The sequence below is a fragment of the Rhinolophus sinicus genome, chromosome 3 (genome assembly GCF_057876585.1).
Source record: "Rhinolophus sinicus isolate RSI-liver-muscle chromosome 3, RSI-T2T, whole genome shotgun sequence".
Lineage (NCBI taxonomy): Eukaryota > Metazoa > Chordata > Mammalia > Chiroptera > Rhinolophidae > Rhinolophus > Rhinolophus sinicus.
This window is the reverse complement of record NC_142503.1, coordinates 82,091,912-82,109,408: the sequence shown is the minus strand read 5'-3', so window position 1 is coordinate 82,109,408 and position 17,497 is coordinate 82,091,912. Positions and strand designations below refer to the sequence as shown.

Genomic DNA, 17,497 nt, shown 5'->3' with positions numbered 1-17,497 from the left:
ACCAGCAGAAGAAAATATATCTCTACCTCTTAATGAGGTGCTGGAAGGTGGGGATAGTAAGCACTCCACTTTCCCCTCCTTTGATGTCAGGGGGCCTTAATAGGGAGCTGAGCTTCCACCTTCAGTTAGAGGTAACAAGGCCATGCAAGTCCTTTGTCCACTTTCACCCAGAAAGTGTGAGAAAGGCTGAGTGTGGAGTTAAACTTTCATCCCACTTGCCTGTGGGGAGCCATGGTTTCTTGCAGCCCTGAACCTTGCAGACTGGCTCGGTTTCTGCCCCCATAACATTGTCTCTGCCTTATCTGAGAAGCGCCTAACGGCTGCTGAGGAATGTGGTGAAAACGGCCAGTTCCCGGACACAGAAGACTAAGGGCTTTCTGGACAATTGGTAGGTTCTGTCTCCTTGAGATATTTACTTTTGTGAGTTTCAGTGACCTTATATCTTCTATGTCAAAGTAAAGTTGAGGCTGGAAAGATTTACTTTCGCTGAGATAATGCATATCTTCTTCGTTTAACTGCACGTACTCAAACTGTATATATTGGTTAGAGATAATAAACTCAGGGCTTCAGCATGACTGAAGACCGGCCGCATTAGCATTTGTGTGTGTCTTTTATTTCATTCCCACTCCCCCATTCAGGTACTGATCGACTCGTGGCGGCTGGCCCGTCACACTTGCCTCAAACAAGGTATTGTGAATTACTGCCCCACTCTTGCCTGGGTGGTGTTGGCAGAACAAGTGAAGTTGAATATACACACTCACCTAGCCCTCGGGCTACACCTCAATAAGTGTATATAAATATATAAAAGTATATATAATATATTTAAATGTAAAATGTATTATAATAGTACCCTCTTATCCATGGGGGATATATTTCAAGACCCTCTGTGGATGCCTGAAACTGGATAATATGGAACCCTATACATATGTATATACACACACACTATGTATTTTCCCATAGTTATATTTTTATGATAAAGTTTAATTTATAAATTAGGTACAGCAAGAAATTAACAACAATAACTAATAATAAAATAGAACAATTATAACAACATACTGTAATAAAATTTATGTGAATGTGATCTCTTTCTTTCTCTCTCAAATTATCTTATAACCAAGAGAGCTGCTGAGTGACCAATGGGCAAGTCGTCTGCACAACAAAAATACACTGGACAAAGGGGATGGTGTGAGATTTCATCACACTACTCAGAATACCATACAATTTAAAACTTATAAATTGTTTATTTCTAGAATTTTCCATTTTATATTTTCAGACCATGACAGACCATAGGTAACAGAAATCATGGAAAGTGAAACTCTGAATAAGGGGGGGACTACTGTATACAAGGTGTGATCAAACAATACAGTAAATGTTTAAATAAAAAAAAATTATTACAGTAAAAGACACATTGCCATTAACCACTCTTAAAATATACCCCCTCATTTCAAACACCCTTATCCCATCCTTCTTGCCACTTTCTAAAGCAGTTCTGGAAGTCCTCTTTCATGAGTATCTTTAGTTGCGCTGTTGTTGCTGCCTTGATGTCCTGAATCGATTCAAAATGTTTACCTTTCATGGTCATTTTGACGTTGGGGAAGAACCAGATGTTGCACAGTGCCAGATCTGGTGAATAAGGTGGATGAGGACACATCGTAATGCTTTTTTTCTGACTGAAATTGACATACAAGAAAAAGTGATGTGTGACATGGAGCCTTTCCAATGTGATTACAAAATATGGTGAATGCTGCTGCCGAGTGCCATCCAACAGAAAGGCAGGGGTCTTCAATATGGAAGCAGCGCGTCAAACCTTAGTAACAGTGTGTGACTAGTTTCAACTTGTTCGGTGCAGTCAGTCAGGTGTGAGCTAGTTGAAAGAGGGTGTGTTTTAAAGTGTGCCGTAAATCATCCTCCATCATGACAACACTCCATGCCACACATCACTCCTGGTATATGGCAATTTCTGTCAAATAAAAACATTACAGTGTGTCCTCATCCACCTTATTCACCGAATCTGGCACTGTGTGACTTCTGGCTCTTCCCCAAAGTCAAAATGACCATGAATGGTAAATGTTTTGAATCAGTTCAGGACATCAGGGCAGCCACGACAGCGCAACTAAAAACACTCACGAAAGTGAACTTCCAGAACTGCTTCATAAAGTGTTAGGAAGGATGGGATAAGTGTGATTCAAGTGAGGGAAATATTTTGAAGGGGATTAATGACAATATGTCTTTTACTGTAATTTTTTTTTTATAGTTTAATATTTTATTTTATTATTTATTTTATTTTATTTTTTTTTATTAGTTTCAGGTGCACAAGACAAAGCAAAACTTAGACGTTTATCATTTATATCCCTCACACTGTGTGAACCCCCCTCCCCCCATCCACTATCCCTCTGTATGTTCCCCAAATTAATTTTCAAACCCCCATGACCATCTTGTGGTTACCGACTATTTTTCAAACCTCTCACCTTCCCCCTTATCCCCCCCCCCGCCTATCTAGCAACCCTCTGTTTTTCCTCCATGTTTTCAAAACTGTCTCTGATTAGTTCATTCACTTATTCTTTTCTTTAGATTCCGCATATAAGTGAGATCATATTGTATTTGTCTTTCTCTGTCTGACTTATTTCACTTAGTATAATGTTCTCTAGGTCCATCCATGTTGTTGCAAATGGTAAGATTTCTATCTTCTTTATGGCTATGTAATACTCCATTGTATAAATGTACCACAGTTTCTTAATCCAGTCATCTACCAATGGGCATTTTGGTTGTTTCCAGGTGGTCTTGGCTATTGTGTATAGTGCTGCAATAAACATAGGAGTGCATAAAGATTTTTGAATTGGCGTTTTGGATTTCTTCAGATAGATACCTAGGAGTGGGATTGCTGGATCATAAGGTAGTTCCATTTTCAGATTTTTGAGATACCTCCAAACTGTTTTCCATAGTGGCTGCACCAGTCTGCATTCCCACCAACAGTGCACCAGTGTTCCCTTTTCTCCACATCCACGCCAGCACTTGTTGTTTGTTGATTTATTGATGATAGCCATCTTGACTGGGGTGAGGTGGTATCTCATTGTGGTTTTTATTTGCATTTCTCTGATTGAACATTTCTTCATATGTCTGTTTGCCATCTGTATGTCCTTTTTAGAAAAATGTCTCTTCATGTCCTCTGCCCATTTTTTAATTGGGTTGTTTGTTTTTTTGGAGTTGAGTTGAGTGAGTTTTTTATAAATTTGTGATATTAACCCCTTATCAGATATATCATTGGCAAATATATTTTCCCATTCAGTAGGATCCTTTTTTGTTTTTGTAATTGTTTTTTTATTTAAAAATTCACCATATTGTTTGATCACACCTCGTAGATACAAATAATAGGATCCAGTGTCCTATAGTATGTACAAGTACAGGATACAATAGAAAATTACTCATTATATCAGGAGTCAGGAAGACTACAACATGAATGAGAAAGACAATCAATAGACACCAAAAGATGTATTTGAACGAGTGAATGGTTAAACAAATTAGTACACCTTACACCATGGAACACTTCTCAGTAATAAAATGGCACAGACTATGACGGTGCAACTTGAAAATCTCTCAGGAATTATGCTGAGTAAAAAAGCTAATCCCCAAAAGTCACACATTCTCATTCTATTTATATGACATTCTTGAATGGACAAAATTACAGAAATAGAGAAGATATTAGTGGTTGCCAACGTCAACGATGGGAGGTAGGGAAGGAGCTATGAGTGTAACTATAAAATGGCAATTTAAGAGAGCCTTCTTGCCCTTAAAAGCTCTAGATAGAGCTTTAGCACTATGCTTAAGAGCCATTTTAAACTGCAAAATTATTCAACAAAAAGCACAAGAATGCAAAAAGTATAGGCCATGAAAAGGACACATATTTGTTTAAAGTATGAGAAATAAAATAAAAAAGCCTCACCTTGTTTGGCCCCAGCTAGGAAAATGTACATCAGACAACTCAAATTTTTTTGTCACCCTCTGCTTGTCCATGAATAACATCAAATGATCTTGAGTACGGATTTTGGGGTTACAAATGATTTTTGGCAGGCAGGTGAATTCTCGAATACAGACTCTGTGAATAATTAGAATTTACTGTAAATTCTCAAAACATCCCTTTCTCTAGGTTTGGGCAAACTTAGTGAGGCTAATAATACAGTCTAGAAAGAGATAAAGTCATATTACCAGCTAATATTTTTAAGAAGCAGTTTCTGAATCCAGCTGATTTGTAAAGTTCTCTGTTAAAGGATTACTGCTTTTAGCAAAGCTACTCAAAATCTTTATGTCACCCCAAAATTGCATTGTAAATATGTCCTTCAGTTTTTTTATGTTTCACCATGTCATTTTTTCACTGGAACTATGTGTATTTGTGAATGGTTTATGCATTTTCCAATATTTTGATACATCATATTTTTTATTTATTAAGACTGCCATTTTATGCTACCAAAAGCATTAAAATTCATTTACCTTTATTGTTTCTGTTATTCTTATATATCTGGTAGACATGGAAGTGACCTTTGTGTTCCTCAATCTATAGAATCATTCTCTAGAACTCTTAGAAGCCAACTCACCTTAAGAGTTCATTGTAAACTGAGATGCTTTTGTTCTTTATACCAAGACAGTTGCCAAGAATGCATTTTACAGAAAAATAGTGAACACAAAAAGACTCTTTTACACAGCATGAAAACAGTCAAACAGAGAAATTGTGTACCCTTTGGTTTGTGCTGTTGGCATGTAGCAAAATAGCTTTTAGCTTTATCATCAGAAAGGGCAACAATAAAACATGGCATCATAGCAGGACCAAAACTGTTTTTTCTTGCCCCCTGATTTTTTTCTGATTGCTTAAGATAGAATAAGGACAACCTATTTGCTAACCCTCTTAGTTTTTCTATATACATGCTTCTTTCTAAAGGAAACTGTCCCCTTCTTAATACTCTGTGACATTTTTAGGACAATAGCTTGCAGTGACCTTTGGAGCTGACTATACAAGATCCCACCCACTCCTTCCCCCCATTATGTAGCAGAACTGAGGTTTAAAGATTGACCCTCCCTCCAGTGGTGGTTCTGGGTAGTCTAAGCCAGTTGGCCGCTCATTGGATTTACCCATAGAGCTTTAAAAACCATAATGCCAGGGTTCTAATCCAGAGATTCTGATTAATTGGTCTGAGGTAGAGGCCAGGCTTTTAAAATTCTCCAGGTGACTCTACACTGCATCCAAAGTTGAGACTCTCTGGCTTAAACCAGGCATGCTAATTTCAGTTCCCTGAACACTGATTGATTCAGAACAATAAGCCAAAACAACTAAAACATGTTTGTATCAGTTGTGTTTACTGTCAACTATCAACTTAAAAGAAGTCTGGAGATAGACTAAATAGGCACAGCAGGGCAGCTCTATAAAGTCATCAGAGACCCAGGCTTTTCCTATATTTCCTTACATTAAAACTTGATTCCAACCAGAAAACAGGAGAAAGGGAGTAAGAGAAAAGGGGCTCAACACACTTTCTTTTAAAGATCGTTACTGGAAGCCCCCTGTATTATACATTATTGATGTAGGATTTAGAAATAAAGAGTGCCCATGTTCTTTAGAGTTTACTTGGAAGCTTCAGACACCTCTTGTGCTTGCAAAACTTAATCACATAAGTATACCTAACTATAAGGGAGACTGCAACTTGTAAGCGATGTGCACTGCAGCCCTAAACGAAATCAGATTTTTGTTATTCAGAGACAAGGGGAGAATGAACTAAGAATAGACAATAGCAAATATCAGTATTTGCTATAGTATTTTTCTTACCTGAGATTCGTTCAGAAAAGACCTGGGCTAGGAAAAAGCAGATGATAAAAGAAAAACTATAAAAATAGAAAGAACCTAGTCCTTGGTTATGTCCGTAAGCCCTGGAATCCACTAACTTTATCCACTCAACTTATATTTAGGAGATCAATAATTTATTTCACAGATTCTGATATAAGTAGTTTTCTGCTAGTTTATGGTTACAAATTCCGTAATTAAAATAGATTAGTTATTCATTTTACCAAAGGGGTGAATATATTTGCTTTGTAGATAAAATAAAAATAGCAATTCATCGTTCTTAGATTGTGTCAAATCTATTTGCAATTCATCCTTTTGGTCTGGAAAAGGTAAATCTATTTATTCACCTATAGTAATCTACAAATTGTTACAAGTTGAGAAATATGCATTAAATCTACATACTCATATAATAAGCTAAACTGGGAATTTAAAATATTTTGGTATAATATTGTTTTTTTTGAAATTAGTCCATTGTTAAAAATCAGTACTTTCTTCTATTGGACCCAGAGAAGAAATAGACTCAATGCTTTCAAGCTCTCTGTTAATTATATTTTATTAAAAGAGAAAATATCATGTGCAAATTAATCCCAAAACACTTTATCCTTCCTTCTTTTTCTTTAATTTGTGTACCACTTAGTATATCCAAGAAAACTGGGGGTACACATGGCCTGATTTTGGAGCATGTAAGGAGAATCTAAACCAATTTGTACTAGGCCAATAAGTTATAAAAATGTCACTTAGAGCTCATATCTTGCCTTCAACTTTGATTCACAGGAAGGTATAATGAGCTAAAAAGGAGTCAAAGCCCATAACTAGTAGTTAGAAAAAATATATATAACTATAGTTATGTCTCTCCCATACTATCTCAGGTAAACCATTTTCTCCTATGGCTAATTAAAAACTTGCCTAGGAGTCAAGAATATTAAGATCAAGATGGGTTCTCCTGCTATATCTAGTTGTGTGTCATTAAACAAATAATTTAACTTTTCTGGTCTTAATATAATCATGTAGAAGATGACCAGCACTATTAGCTGTTCTTATGAATCTGTTCCAATGCTAAAATTATCTTATTTAATCTCAATTTTAGTCCCTTAGTCAGAAAATACAGTGTTGGGCTAGTTAATAATGTCCAGTCTCTCTCATTCATTCTCTCTCTTTCTCCCTGTTTCTGTCTCTCTCTGTCTCTCCTTCTAATATTCAAACTTTTTATTAAAGTAAATGTTTTTCATGTAGACAGGGGTGGAAGAGAGCATTTGTTTAAAGATGATTTATGGACTATATAATTGATCTACTAAATGGGCAATTTAGTAGGATAGAAGAAGAAAACAGTATAATTTTCCTGGTCATTTTCTTTGCCCCGTTCCTTTGTATCATGGCAAGAGGTGCCATGGCTTTCTGGTTACATTTAGGTTAAAAGCAACAACGACAACAAAAAACTCACTTTCAGGTAGTAAAATGTCCTGTGCAATCTAATTCAGTACTACAATCTCATACCAATTTAACATTTCTCCTCTTATCATTCACAGACTGGACATAAGTCTGGACATTTATATTAGAAAAAGGGGGGTGTCCTTTTCTATCACTTGTCTTATTCCAAACCCTCCCCTATGAATTTTTATTTTGGCTTCTCTTGGATAAGGGATAGGGGAAGGAAGGTAGAATCAGAGGAAAGAGGGAAAATCTGACTTGTGCTTTTACAATGTGATTATCAACCCTGTGTGAGGCAGATACCCAAATGCTGGCTCTTTCTTATGAAACACACAAGTGAGACTGTCAGAGATTCCCACCCCACCCTTACAGCAAGAGGCCCTCACTATACCTTTGCCTGTTGCAGGCTATACATTCATCATCTGATTGCTCACCCCTCCCATAACTCTTACCTTTCACACTGTCTCTTTTCTCCTGGGGTTCCATCACACCAGGAGAAATTCTTCTTGGTCAAGTTCCTTTAAGAAGGATGTAGTCTGGCTACTTTTTCAGCATTCACTTAGCCCATAAGAAATTTCATACCCTTTCCCAGCTAAATAACACAAATGAAACTTATTCCAAAAGTGGATATTTTTCTTGCTTTATAGTTAGAAGTGGCTCTAGCCAACTTCCTTCCTTTAGACTTCTCTAAATGAAAGTCAGGTACCGTTTTCTTTGACCCACAAAATGCAGGGGACACATATTTAATTTCCCAATAATTCCTTCCTACTCTCCTCCATTAGCAGATTAAAACAGGCTTATTATATAAGTGTGTATTTTGGTAGCATCCAGACAGAAAATAAGTAATGCCATTTGGAAAGCCACTTCTAATCTCTCCCATGGGTTCTTTTGTCATTCCTGTTTTCTGTTTGAGAAGAGGAAACTTTTCTCTCTACTCTCCACACAAAAGAAAGAAAAGAAAAACATTACAGTGTTCTTATTGCACAAGTTCCCATTAAAGGACCTTCCTCTCTGACAGATCTCTGGGCTTCACCTAGAGATAGGTGATGTGATCATAGTCTCAGAGCTGGTTATGGCACCTATTAATAAGTCTTCTACATGTTGTTTCAAGTGTTTCCATTTAAAACATGGAAGGAATGATTACCCATTATCCTCAGCTAAAAGGAAGGATTTAGCCAAAGCTCTGAAACAATTGGGAATATTATGTATAAAACTCATAGCAAACAGCCCACAAAGGCTTGTATTTTTATGAGCAAGCCTTGGAAACAGGAATTCTCATCGAAACAATACTTATTAAGAGGAAATATTTTTTAAATTACTCATAAGGTTTGCCTGTGGTGAAATAAAATTTAATGTGAAACATACAAAATGCTACCACTTTTCCCGGATGACATGTTTATGCTTTATGGACATTTCTGTTTAATAGAACGTGGACACTTTTATGCTTTCACCACTCCTTTCTCAGAAACAGAAACTTTGCTGCAACTCTCCTAGTTACTTCTCAAGCATGAATCTGAATTATGTTGAAGCCAAACAAATAAAACTTCTGTTAAATCATCAATGTGACACTTATTTTATTTGGGATATGGGCTTTGTGGGAATTCCCTTTTATCCTGCTTGTTACAGTGGCATTCTTCTGCATCTGAGGCCATGATAATCACTCATTATTAGAATCAATCATAACACCCTCACCATAATTAATATTATCTTTATTTTTATTAACATCCTATACATATGGGAGCTGTGCAAGTTATTCTCTAAGCAAAGAAAACTGACATGTGTTCTCCTTTAGGGTTTCCCATATGGAGCCAAGCAATAGAAGTAATGGACTCATTGATATGAGGAGTATTTTATAGCTATAATTATCATCTCTATAATCACCATCATTGTCACAAGTATCTACGATGTGCTGAGTTTATACCAGGCAATTTATCATATCATCTACAATTGTTAAGTAACATGGTTGTTGTGAGGACCTCTCCACTTCTTCTTCTTACAGGGGTGTGAGGGTTTCATTAACTGATGGGGAAGTTCAGAAGTTCGGCCTCATTGGGTCATGAGCCTAAGTCCCCTCTGGTGCTTTCTGAGTAGGGGTTCACTGATGCCATTAGGCTCCCCATTGTCTGACAGAGCTTAGAACAGAATGACCAAGGGCAGACACTCTGCCTGGAACTTTGTGAATCACTACCAGACCAACATGATTGGCTATACTGTATCTAAGATATACTGGGAAATCTTTAAAAATAAGACAAGGCAATCTCAGATGGGTATAAAATGAAAGCTAACAAAGAGAAAAGTTCCCATTAACTTAGCTCTTCTTCTATATAGGAATAAAGGTACGGAAACTATACTTGAGCTCCTACAGGGAGGGTCTCCTCAGTGGAACCTTACTCCTGACCTGACCCCTGAGGTTGGCCGCCACATTCTTGCTCCACCCCTTTCAGCTTCTCACTTGAGGCCTGCAGCTGCTTGCAGGAGAAAATACCAGCCCTTCCACTGACAATTTGAATGGTGCCTCTAATTTAAGAAGGTTGTATATTGTATTTTTCTGACCCCACTCACAGGCTCAGAAAGGGTGAGTCCCTTACACTGAGGAAGGGTAACTAAAAGTCCTTCAGCTCCAGCTTAGACTCCCTACCACAGTCATCTATGAGGTTTTACATTTGCAAAAGCCAACAAATTACTCAAGGACTATCAAATCGAATCCATGTAGAGGGAATAATACATTACCATGCTTTGACCTTGCACTTTAGGAACAAGAACCTTTCCACTCTGTTCCCTTCTTCCCCCTGTCTCCCACTGTTGTATTGAGAATCACTTGGCTTTCACCTGTCTATCTCAAAGTCAAGAAGCTTCAAAAAACCCCAAATATCCTGGATATTAATTTTTTTTCTTTACTCTCTTTTGCCCACAGGAAATGCACCAGCATACACTAACTTCTTCCAATTCACCAATCCAGTTCTCCCTGTGGTGATGGTTTGTATGTATGTATGTGTGTTGGGGAGGGAGGGGTAATAAAAGGTAAGACGATTTAAAAATCACTACAAACTAGGAATTATTCCTAATTTACAGATCAGCAAAAATGGGACACCCCTAGATGTGAATGCTAACATCACTATTTACTTGCCTTGGCTAGTCAATGGATACGGCAACTCACTTAAAATGTCTTCCTTGGAAGATTACTCTAAGGAGTAGAACACTGAAAAAAGGACACACAAAGCCTCACCTGCTATACAACAGGTAACCGATAAACTGTTCATTTTACCACTACTATTGCATCCTATCATTTGCCTAAAGTCATACAGACATTAAGTAGCAAAGACCGGATTCACATTCCCAGGCTCTTTTAACTACACTACAGAATGCCGACTATCTATATGACCAAAGTAACATCTAACAATAATAACATCTAAAACCATTTCAGAAAAAAAGTTTCCACAGTCTTCGTCAGTAATTTTCCAAGTGTTCCTGAAAAATAGCTGACCCTCTCCTCATACGAGTATTAGATGAAAGACAGGCAGACCAGACACCACTATGTTAAGGCATAGTCTTTGAATCAAAAAATGGAATCTGGAGTATCCATTTCAGAGGGTTTCTGGTAAAAAGCGTTATGCCACAGGGGATTTCCTTATAGGCATGAAACTGGCAGACCGTTCAATAGAGGTGAATAATATTTAACTTCATGACTTTCATTTTTACATCTGATTAAATGCTACTACCAGAAATCCTTTAAGTAAATTATTAAAAGTTAAGAAATATTAATATTCGTAAACAAGTATAAATATATTGAAAAATTACATTGATATTTTCAGTTCAGTATTCTAAGAGGACCTACTACCTTCTGGCACTTGGAAAAGACAGAGAAATCTTATTGGGCACACCCACACATGCATTTAGTTGGAATTTCTACAATTTGGAAGAAGACAATTTTCAATCATCAGTGTTATCTTGAGTTATGTCCTACCATTGATACCATTTTGATTTTTTGAAATTTTGAATTACTGTTACAGTAGCCTCACTGTTATAAAATCACTTGGTATTTTTCTACTGATCTCCTATAGATGTATACTGGTATCAAGAACATTCTCCTACAATTTTCTAACAACTAGACTTTAAGATATATATGCACTTAGTTCCAGAAGAAGTTATTGTTAAGTCCTGTCTCCAAGACAAAGATATACGTAATACTCCCAGCCCTCCAAATTTTATTATATGGTGATATTTCATTGTGGAGGTGCTGTCTTTATATTTGGGCTATTTAACTAAATCATATTTTGCTTTCAAATTAAGTATAATGATGTTAACTTTTTTACATTTTAGAATATAAAATCATAAGTATAAGATATTATTTTGCTCTAAAGTAAATAATAGGAGACTCATATTGCTTGATAGCAACATGTTTGTTGAAACATACTAAAATGGTTTTAACACTGCTGTTGTTTTTACAGAGTTATTTTATCTTCTGGAGGTGGGAAGGAATATATATTAGTGTCACAGGGCTGCATAACAAACTACCTCAAATTGGGTCACTTAAAACAACAGAAATTTACTGTCTCAGTTCTGGAGGCTAAAAGTCCAAAATCCAGGTGTCAGCAGAGTTGTTTCCTTCTGAGGGAGAATCTGTTATTTGCCTGTCTCATAGCTTCTTCTGACAGCTGGCAACCCTTGGCGTTCCTTGGCTTATGGATACATCATTCCAGTCTCCGCCTCCATTAACACATGGCATTCTCTCTGTCTCACTTAGTTTTCTGAACTCTCACGAGAATTGCCTTAAACATCCATATTTCTACCAACAGTCTCATCAAGGGATACTATAAATCTTTCATTTCATATTTTCCTGATGCTTCAACATCCCCACAAGCAGGTTGTGAGAGCACCCTGCCCAGGTGTCCAGGTATACTAGTACGATCAGGCTGTTCCCTACCACAAGTTTGCCTTCTTGCCCTCCCCTGTGACCTAGTGCCATTCAAACACACCAGTGACAATCCCTCATGTCTTTTGCCTATGTACTCCACCCTGATCCCCAATAAAGGCATTTGCCATGGGTCCTCAATCTCTCTCTGGACTCCCCACCTGCTTAGTTGAATTCACTCTCTTGGTGCTCCTCCCATATGGCCCCCGCATGGTGTGCCATGCCTCCATCTCCTAGGATGTACGAGTATAATAAATCCTTCAATTTCATATGCTTCTCCAAGAGCAATTTCTGCAGCCATGTTGAGTAATCCTTAAAGATCACATAAGGAGGGTTACTCCCTCATTTATAACCACAAGGTAATCTACGCTTTTCCTATCCTGTGCCTCCAAATTCTTTCAGCCTCTACCCATTACCCAATTCCAAAGTCACTTCCACATTTTTAGGTATTTGTAACAGCAGTACCCCCACTTCCTGGTACCAAAGTCTGCATCACAGTTCTCCAGAGAAATAGAATTAATAGGATACATTAAGATGGAAGAAGGGAGGGAAAGAGGAATGAGAGAGAGATAGAGAGAGAGAGAGAGAGAGAGAGAGAGAGAGAGAGAGAGAGAGAGAGAGAGAGAGAGAGAGATTTGTTTTAAGAATTGGCTCAAGGGATTGTAGGGGCTGGCAAATCCAAACTATGTAAGGCAAGCCAGTGGGCTGGAGACTTGGGCAAGAATTGAAATTGCAGTCTTGAGTCCAAAATGTGTAGAGCAGGCTGGCAGGCTGGAAACTTATGCAAGATTTCTGTGTTATAGTCTTGAGGCAGAATTCCTTCTTTTCTGGGAAACCTTATTTTTGATCTTAAGGCCTTTAACTCAGTAATAGTAAGTGAAGAGACAAGTACTCTTTTTTATTTAACGTCAATTGATTATCAGGCACCATAGCCTAGCCAAGCTGGCATATAAAATAAACCATCATAAGGCAAAATGTAGGCTGTGAAGATTTTTTGTGGAAACAACTAACAATCTTGAGAGCCATCTGGTTAGAAGTCTAGAATTTAAATTCAAATTTCAATAGTGACTGTTTCACACACCCTTAGTGTGTACGTAGTTAGTTTAGGTTTCTCTTTGAGCCAGAGTAGAATAGACAGAGAAGAGACATAAGGAAGGAATGCACAAATCACAAATGGGATGAATCAATTGCCTGCGGCAATCCTAAAAGATGCAATAATCATCTTCATGGACATATGTCAATGCACTTAGCCTAGGACCACATTCACTAATGATATAAATAGAGTCACATCTATCCAAAGATGCAGGTGCAAGAGGAAACATTTCCAGTCTTCCTTTTATAGGCTAACCAATGCCTCGGTGTAAGCAGTGGTCCAGGGATGAGGCACAGCACAATTTGGAAGCACACCGCTGCTTCACTATGGAGCCAAAGAGGGAGATTAAAAAGGAAGTATGGAGAGAAAAAAAGTCACAGCCAAGAAGACCAAGGGATGAGCCAATAGGAGATGAATAAATAAGAAGGCAGAATCCAGGGAGGGAATAGAGAGGTATGAACCAAAGAAACGGGATTTCAGGAATGAGGTCTAAAATGGAAGGTAGAAGGTAAGGAGCCTGGTGAAAGGTAAAGCCATCAGCATAGATTTTGTTGGTTTCTAGAGGGTTTGAGAATGAGTAGGTGAGAGCCTTTAAAAGACCTAAACACTTACAAGGCAATATACACATAGAATAGTAATAATAATAAATAATAAATATAATTTATATAAATAATAAATATAAAAATAACAAAAATAAAAATTAACATTTATTGAGCCCTCCTCTAAGTATTCCTCACACCAAACCTATGAGTGATTACTATTATTGTTTTTATTATCCATAAGAGGAAACTGAGGCATGGAGCATATAAGGGACTTCTCCAAGGTCACAAAGCTCATAGGTGACACAGCTAGGATTTGAACCTAGGCCGTTTGGCTCCAGAACCTGTGTTCCTAAACGTTAAACCATCTACTATGCATAAACCTATTAGTTGATGCCTCCTTTTCTTTTCTACTTTGTTAATCTGCCTGATCTATGATCAGCAAGGAAAGGAAGCCTATTAACTCTAAATTTACAACTCAAAACTATTGACAGTTACCGGAAAATATGAGCTAACAAAAAGGCACTAATTAATTTTAGAAGATTAGGCAGCATAGTGAAGCAGCAGTGTGTTTTCCAAATTGGGACCTTGGAGGGAAAAAAGCTACGACAAAAAGAACATAAAGAAATTCATGCTTTGAACATTTGAAGAGTGTAACTCAGCAGGCCTAATGGGTCTGTAGCCTAGGTTAAGAAAGACATTATAATTCTTTGAGGAGGATGGTCGCAGCTTCAGCAGAACTCCATTCCGCCCGCTCCTGCACCTGACTCACCGCTATTCACTATTCACTCTCACTGAGGAACTGGTTGGTCGGGAAACATGCCGCAGCCATGGCTTTTAAAGACACTGGAAAGACACCCATGGAACCAATAGTGGCGATTCACCGAATTACAATGACTCTAACCAGCTGCAACGTAAAATCCTCAGAGAAGGTGTGTGCTGACTTGATCAGAGGCGCAAAGGAAAAGAATCTCAAAGTGCAAGGACCAGTTGGGATGCCTACCAAGATTCTGAGCATCACTACAAGGAAAATTCCCCATGTGGAAGGATCTAAGCCTTAGGAATGTTTTCAGATGAAGATCCACAAGCAACTCATTGACTTGCACAGTCCTCCTAAGATTGTGAAGCGGATTATTTTCATTAGTACTGAGCCAGGAGTCGAGGTTGAAGATGCTTAAAAATCAACTTTTTAAATAAATTGACTATCAGATGTTAAAACAAAAACAAAACAAAAAATAAATAATATGCACTGTACGCACATTCTAAACTACTGCAGTAATTCAGTAGTGTTTCAGAAAAAAAAACATAGAACAATAAAAAAATAAGAATGAGCTTGAGAAAAGAAAGATTAGATACAAATCCTAAGAAAAGCTAGCACTAAAACTGGTATTTAAGTCAGTTTTCTACACACAGAGCAACAGAGTTAAAAGTATTCAGACATAATAGACAGATATTATATTTGCACTAACTAAATCATGACAAATAAATATGTACTTTTGAGGAGACAGTGAACTTTGGGAAATAAGAGGTCTGGCAATTAAATTCATTAACTCCTCCTAGAAAAAGTGCTACATAGCTCATTGCTGAATAGCACTATGGTCACCTTCAAAGTACTCCCCTTGGGAAGGGTTGCCGTGATGCCAGTGCCTAGTCCACCCTTCAAAGCAATTTCGGAACTCTTTTTCTGGAATGGCCATCAGAGCTGCCATCATATTACACTTGATGTCCTGAATGTCATCAAAATTTCTTCCTTTCAATATTTCCTTTATCTTCAGGTAAAGAAATAAGTCATTGGGGGCCAAATCAGGTGAGTAAGGAGCGTGTTCCAATACAGTTATTTGTTTACTGGCTAAAAACTCCCTCACAGACAGTGCTGTGTGAGCTGGTGCATTGTTGTGATGCAAAGGCCATGATTTGTTGGCGAAAAGTTCAGGTCGTCTAAGTTTTTCACACAGCCTTTTCAGCACTTCCATGTAGTAAACTTGGTTAACTGTTTGTCCAGTTGGTACAAATTCATAATGAATAACCCCTTGGATATCAAAAAAGTTTAGCAACATCATTTTGACTCGATTTGGACTAATGGAAATTTTTTGGTCATGGAGAATTGGCTGACTTTCATTGAGCACTTTGACGCTTTGTTTCAGGGTCGTATTGGCACACCCATGTTTCATCACCAGTGATAACATTGCTCAAAACATTACCTTGCCTCTCCAAAAGGTCTTGGCAAACTTGGATTCTCTTTTGCCTTTGTTCATCGGGGAGCTCCTTTGGGACCATTTTTGCACATATCTTTCTCATGCCAAGATTTTCAGTTAAGATTTTCCTAACTGTTTCTCTATCAATGTTTACTTGGTCTGCTATGCTTCTCATAGTCAGCCAACAATTTTGACGCACAATTCAACAAATTTTTGCATTGCTTTTGTCAGTTCTTTTTACTGCCGTCCTGACTTCTCTTTATCAGTGATGCGTTCTCTCCCCTCAGAAAACATTTAATCTTTTTGTACACTGCCATTTCTTCATGGCATTATCCCCATAAACTTGGACTAACATGTCCCTGCTTTCACTTCCACTCTTGACAAGTTTGACAAGAAATTTAATGTTTGTTCATTGCTCTAATTCAAGCTCAGACATTCTTGCAACGGCACAGAAAAACATGCAACAACAATAATGAATGCCACTCAGCAAGACATCACCACATGTTGACATGAACACAGCTGTGAGACACTGATATACCAAAGTTATGAAACCTTACTGAGCTGTTTGCATACTGCTGCCAATGTAAGTGCATGGTGGCAAGTTCATGAATGTAATTGTCAGAGCTTGTATGTGTTCTTTCAGAGAATATGTGCCTTTTTGAAAAAATAAAAATATCAGAGCAAAAAAAAAAAAAAATCAGTGCATCTTTACAGAAATTAGAGAGACAGATTTACCTGTGTTGATTTTATATCTAACCTAATACAACTCATTATCTCATTTATTAATTTATTAAAAACATATTTATTGAACATCCACTTGCTGCTAGACACAGTTTAGATGAAAATTCAGAGAAAATCCCCATCCTCATACAGTTTACATTATGGAGACAAGGAAAACAATAATAAATAAAATATATGATAAATACTATGTGTATAATAGATAAGAAAAAGGAGCTAAAAATATGGATGGTAGAGTGAAAAGGACTCATGGGAATTGATTGTAGTTGCAGAAAAAGAGAAAGTAAATGAGAAAAGGGCAAAGAAGAGATGACGATGATACTTCTAGAATTGGTAAAAGACATCAATCTTTATGTATAGAAACTCAACACTTTCCAACAACAAATATCATCTAAGCCAGGAGGAGAATTAGTAATCACAGGTAAGTGTTCTAAGGTGATTGTATTATTCATTACTTATGATGAAAAACTATAGCATCTGAAAGGTTAAGTTTTCTAAGATAATCACTAAGCAATTCAGAGATAATATGGTCGATACAGAGTACACTGTTCAACTCAAGAAAATGAATCAGTTGTGTATTAGAGCTGGTTCCTGCTTGCTCGAGGGAGCCGATTGTTAAATTTTCATGAATTTTGGCAACCAGTTATTAACTATCAGCAGTTGGAAATTAGCCAAGGTAGGAATATTGACACTAATAGTAATCAGGAAACACTATCACCAAGAGCCAGTTGTTAAACATTTACCACCATACCAGAACTGTGAGTCCTG

At 37.4% G+C, this 17,497-nt stretch overlaps 1 pseudogene; it reads left to right on the top strand.

Moving 5' to 3' along the window:
• The first annotated feature begins 14,626 nt into the window (after positions 1–14,626).
• On the top strand, positions 14,627–14,974 carry LOC109455161 (small ribosomal subunit protein uS10 pseudogene; annotated as a pseudogene).
• The last annotated feature ends 2,523 nt before the right edge of the window (positions 14,975–17,497 follow it).